We start from the raw sequence: 6,000 nt of genomic DNA, 5'->3' as shown, positions 1-6,000 counted from the left end.
AGTGTATCACGATTTAGCAAACGAAAAATCCTCAATTGGTGATTCAAATATTGAGTTTGACGGACCGGATATGATTATAAAAGGAGTTAAGTATATAGGGGCTCCAGTTCTCTATGAATTATTATTTAAGATTAACCCTATTAGTTTTAAACTTGAAGATTGTTGAGATAATATCATCACAACATGACAATAGGACGTTCATATAGGACGTCCTAGGCAAAGAGAGAGACTGTAGTTACTGTAGATTCTGGTTCTAATTAAGTGTGAGGTTATCTACCTGTAACGAATTTAGTTTTCTGGACCCAAAAACCCCTACATACCAAATTTCATGTTGTTATCTCATACCTGTCAGGAAATATTCAATAATAAATAAAAAAAAGTTTAACCTGTATCTCGGTTATTATAAACTTTGTACTAAGGTAAGTTAGCTTAAATCGGCCTATTTTAACCTCAGGAACCTGAGGTTAAGCTATGGCCAATTCTTTACCAAACACCCTGTATATATTTGTCTACCAGTTCTATTTGTTCATTTTGTATTTCAAGGTGTTTACTTGGTACTAAGTTCGTCATATATTTTGTTTTTGTTATATTCATTTTTAAGCCTATTTTATGACAGGCTGTACTAAGTTCTTCCAACATTTTCTTTGTCCCAAATCGTCTGCAATCAGGACTATATCGTCTGCGTAGCTTAGGTGGTGTAGCATCTCTCTGTCCACGTTTATTCCTTTGTCACCCCATTCGAGGGTTTTGATCGCTTTTTCTAGAGCCGATATGAAAAGTTTAGGTGATAAAATATCACCTTGTCGGATACCTCTTTGGATTTTTATTTGGTTGCTGTTAGCGTGTAGTTGTATCGAGCTTGTCGCATTTTTATATATACAGTCGACTCGCGTTAATTCAAACCTGCGATAATTCAAATCTCTCTATAATTCAAAGTTATCACGAGTTCCCTACAAAATCTCTTTATATTTCGAACCAAATCAATACATTTTTATACACTTGGTAATTCGAACGAAAAATATCATTGCTATATAACAAAACGACGGGTTAATTCGAACTCATCGGCGTCCAACACTCGACAATTCAAAGTTGTGTGTGTGTTTGTGTTTTATTGGCACTGGTTTTAGCAACAAAAAAGTTGCAGACAGAAAGAGGCGCAGACAGAGAACCAGCAATAGAACCATTAGTTGACATCAGCGGTGTGAGTTTTTCTGACTTTGTTCAAGTGGATGAAGATGTTGCTGTCTCAGGTTCACTAACCGATGTCAAAATTTTATCTACGACAGATACGAATAAAAAAAGTAACGATGAAGAAGAGTACGATATATCAGAACCTTTGGCAGAGGTGTCAGTTAAGGAAGCAAGATCCTCATTCGATACCTTACATACCTTCTGTCTACAAAACGAAAGTGATGAAAAAGCATTTCAAGCACTTTAACACATTTCAGTTAATAAATAATCAACACTTAATAATTCGAAGTTTTATTTATTTTCTCTCACAAATTTCGAACCACTTGATATTTCAAACGCTCAATAATTCGTAATATTTTAAGAGCCCCTAGAGTTTCGAATTAACGAGAGTCGACTGTATTACATACTAGCCTCGAATATCGGCTATCAATGCGGCTCTCGTTTAGTGCTTCTATAACATTGTCGAGTTTCACTTTGTCGAATGCTTTGTGGAAATCTACAAATGTTAAAACTAAGGGCTTGTTATATTCTATGGATTTTTCGATGAGTTGTTTTACTGTTTGGAGATGATCGTTGGTTCCAAAGTCTGCTCTGAATCCAGCTTGTTCTCTACTTTGATATAGGTCTAATTTCTTGTCTAATCTTGTGGTAATTACTCTCGTGAAAAGTTTATAAAGATGGTTTAACAGACTGATCGGTCGGTAATTTTCCAGATCAGTTTTTTCTCCTTTTTTGTGTAGAAGAATTGTTTTGGCTCTATTCCATTCAGATGGTATGGATTTCTTTGTCAAACATAGATTAAAGAGATCTTTTATTTTACTCATTAGAGGTTCACCGCCATTTTTCACAGCCTCGATCACTATTCCATCGTCACCTGGTGATTTATTGGATTTCATTTTATTCATCGCTTGTCTAATTTCACTGAGAGGTATTTCTGGCATGAGTTCAGAGCCTTGATTTAATATTGTTTTGTTTATTGCATCATTTAGCTGTGTTTGGTTCATCCGTCTGCTTTTATAAAGTTCTCCATAGAAGTCTTCTACTATTGTTAAGCGAGAAATGGGTAAAGAATGCGAAATAATAAACACAATAAAAATAAGAAAGTTACAATATCTGGGACACGTAATGAGGGGACCGCGATATGAAATGCTAAGACTGATAATGCAGGGAAAGATAAGAGGCGGAAGTAGTATAGGAAGAAGGAGAGTGTCATGGTTAAATAATTTAAGGGACTGGTTTAGATGCAGTTCTATAGAACTCTTTAGAGCAGCGGTGGATAGAGTAAAGATAGTGATGATGATATCCAACCTCCGATTAGGAGACGGCACTTGAAGAAGAAGACTATTGTTAAAAGCTCCTCTCTGTTTGTTGTTATGTCGCCCATTGTGTTTTTTAATTTAATGATCTGGCTTTTATTTAGTTTTCTTCGCAGACTTTTTAGGCCTTTATTATTTTCTATCGTTTGTTCGATTTTTAGTGTATTGTACTTTCTTAAGTCTTTTCTTACTGCTTTCTTGACTTCTCCTTTTATCTTTCTATTTTGCTCTCCATTTGGATCATTTCTTTCTGTAATAAGATTTCTTTGTTTCATTAAATTCCTGGTGTCAGTACTAAGTTTTTCTTCGTTCTTATTTCTTGGACAGTGTTTTCTCATACTTTTTCCAATGGCTTGCGTAATATGTTGGTTTAGTGCATCTATGTTTTCGTTGAGAGTTATGTTTGTGTTGTTTCTCAGTTTGGTTTCGATGTCGTTTTGATATTTTTTAATATCCCTAGGTTGGGTCCATATTGGTATTGGTTTCGTATTTACTAATTTGCGTCTCTCTTGTTTTGTGCTTATTTTAACTTCTGCTCTTACCATTCTATGGTCACTACCAGTGTTGAATGCATTTAGGACCGTTACGTCTTGGATGATTTCTTTTTTTGTTTGTAATTATGAAGTCAATTTCGTTTTTTGTTTTATTATCTGGGCTTGCCCAGGTCCATCTTCTATGTGGTTTCTTATATAAAAAGCTATTCATTTGGACTAGATTATTTTGAAGGAGAAAACCAATTAAGGTCTCTCCTCTTTCATTCCTTCCATTTAGTCCAAATTTTCCAAGTAATGTTTCTTCTGGACATGCTTTGATTCCTATTTTCGCATTGAAATCACCACATATTATCACGTATTGTGTGGGTACGTCGTTTAGGGCTATTGAGATATCATCGTAGAATTCTTCGACTTCTTCATCTGAATGTGTGGTTGTTGGCGTATAGACTTGAATTATTTTAATGCTGTATCTTTTATTGAGTTGTAATGTTAAGTAGGCAACTCTGTTCGATATTCCCTTAATAGATGTAATTTTATCGCTATGCTTTCTATGTATAAAAAACCCAATGCCTCCCTCTGATGTTTCTTCATTACCCATACTGTAGAAAAGATGCCCTGTACTTCGGGTCTTCAGACTTTCTCCTTTCCTTCCCACTTAGCTGACTCCTATTATGTCCCATTTGATAGTTGACATTTCACTCTCCATCTCTGTAAGTCTTTCTTCTGACAACAGACTTCTCGCATTGTAGGTAGCAATATGCATCAATATGTGTTTTTTGGATTTTGTCGTTTGCGAATTTTTGCCTCCCACAGAATCCTTGAGGCAGACCTTATGAGGTGTGGGACTTACCATTACTGATCTACCCACCTGGGGCTCACTATTCACGATGCGTTTGAAATTCGCCATGACGGGGGTAAATTTGGCAGTTAAAACACCACGCTTGCCTTGCGTGTTGGTGCGTTTCTAAATCAGCCGCCCACTCTAGGTCAGACGCTGTTTGCAACCGCCCATTCTGGATCAGACGCTGCAGGTTTGGTTTGATTCTATAGTAACCCTAAAATCGGGGGTTGCCACTTCCGCCATCCGTACCGCTTCTCCGCCGTGGCTGCCGTTGTGGACTTCATCCGTAACCCTGGAGAAGGGACCCTAAACAGGTACTAGTTTCCCGGGTCAGGAAACCCCCAGAATCTGCGGAGGGCAGGGATTGATTCAATTTCCCTGATAGGACTATCTTCAAGAATTTAAAGAGTTCCTACCCGCTACCATGATATTAAAAATACAATGTAAATATTAAAATGGTGGGGAAATGCACATGTAAACGTTTGTTTGATTTTGAGAAAATTTATTAGTGATATTATTAAAAATACAAATTTAAATATCATCTGAATCACTCTCGTCCTCTATCAGTTCTCTTTTCTCATTTTCCTGTAAGATTCAGTAGAGGAAAAATGTTCTCGTCCATTTTTTGATGAGTCTGTTGATAACTGGAATGAAAGCAAATAAGAATCTAAACTCAATAGAAGTATGTTCATTAAGTCCTAATTGATTTTAAAATGAGTGATTGTTTGTGTATGGCCCTCTCTATATCTCATTATTTCCTTGTTTTTTGACACCTGTGCCTCTTCTGACAATTCATCGATGAGCAGTGGTGACAGCAGCATGGATAGGAATTTTATGTACAGAAGGTGGCATATAGTACCAGTTATATAAAGATACATATAATTCTGCAGTGAACTTACAATATGCTTAAAAATTGACATTAATGTATTATCCACTATTTAAAGCACGCAAACCACACCAAATCGGTTAATCAATGTCACATATATACCTGTAATTTGCGAAATTAAAGTTGAGTTTGCAGAGAATCATCGAGCAGTGTAGCCGTTATTAGTGGATCCAGCTCCTTGTTTGGGCATATCTACGAGGAGTCCCATTTTACTTCTAAAGTCTTCCTGGATTTTCTTTTTCTTTCATCGTACGCGACCTTATTGTTTTTTGTTACCTTCCAACTTCTGATTTCAAGTCTATAAGCCACGTGTAAAAGGCATTCGAAAAACCTTATGTAGGCGTGTAGTACTGAAAGTCCAAATTTTAGACCTTCTTGATTAGGCGTGGAGACAAATCGTTCATATTGGATATTTTAACGCCACAAATATAACACGTCATACTGGAACTTTCTTGTCATCGCATTGCATACTTTTTCATCCACGATGGTAAGTTTTAAAACAAACTTAATACGTCCACAATTTGAGATATATGGTAGCAATTGTTGAATTTGCGGCTCAATGTCCACTTTCTCCAGCCTTGATGTTGCATCTGTTACGTGCAGCCATTGCAATTTTATTGGACTACAATAATTTTTCGATGAAGGGCGAGGACTTTTTCACATTCTCTCCTTTGTGTTTTCATCAATTAGTCGAAGGGGCACTAAGGCTATAGAAATCAAGCTTTCCTCAGCACGGGTGTTTTGTTCTTCACGAATTTGCCTGTATGATGTATATAGATAGAAATATGCTTTATTATCATGAAAAATTGTACAATTTTATCGATAAAGCTTATAAAAAAATCAAGAAAACAAAACTAACAATTCAATTTACTAAAATTACATAAAACGTGAATATAATTAAAATTAATAATGAAGTTAAACAGAAAGAATCAATTGCAAAATTTAAAAATTTAAATAAATTGCAAATTGCATAGTCTACCTAGTAATTGATAAGTTTAAAAGTTAACCTGCTGCATATGACACCCAAAGAAAATACAGATAAAAGAATAAATAAAAATACTACTTGTGCAAAGGGTACTGCAATTTCTTAGTTATTGATATCCGGAAGATCCATCAAAACCCCATTTACAAATTAAACAAAAGTAAATTGCTGGGCTTCTATTGTGAAATTAGTACTTGCTGGAGAGTTCTCAAGAAAGGCTATGAGATTATCTAGTGGAGCAGTGAAACTTTGCGGATTGTTTTTGTAGAGATCTTGATTATTTCCCTTGA

This window comes from Diabrotica virgifera, chromosome 9 (assembly GCF_917563875.1).
Source record: "Diabrotica virgifera virgifera chromosome 9, PGI_DIABVI_V3a".
Lineage (NCBI taxonomy): Eukaryota > Metazoa > Arthropoda > Insecta > Coleoptera > Chrysomelidae > Diabrotica > Diabrotica virgifera.
Note: the sequence above shows the minus strand (reverse complement) of the source record.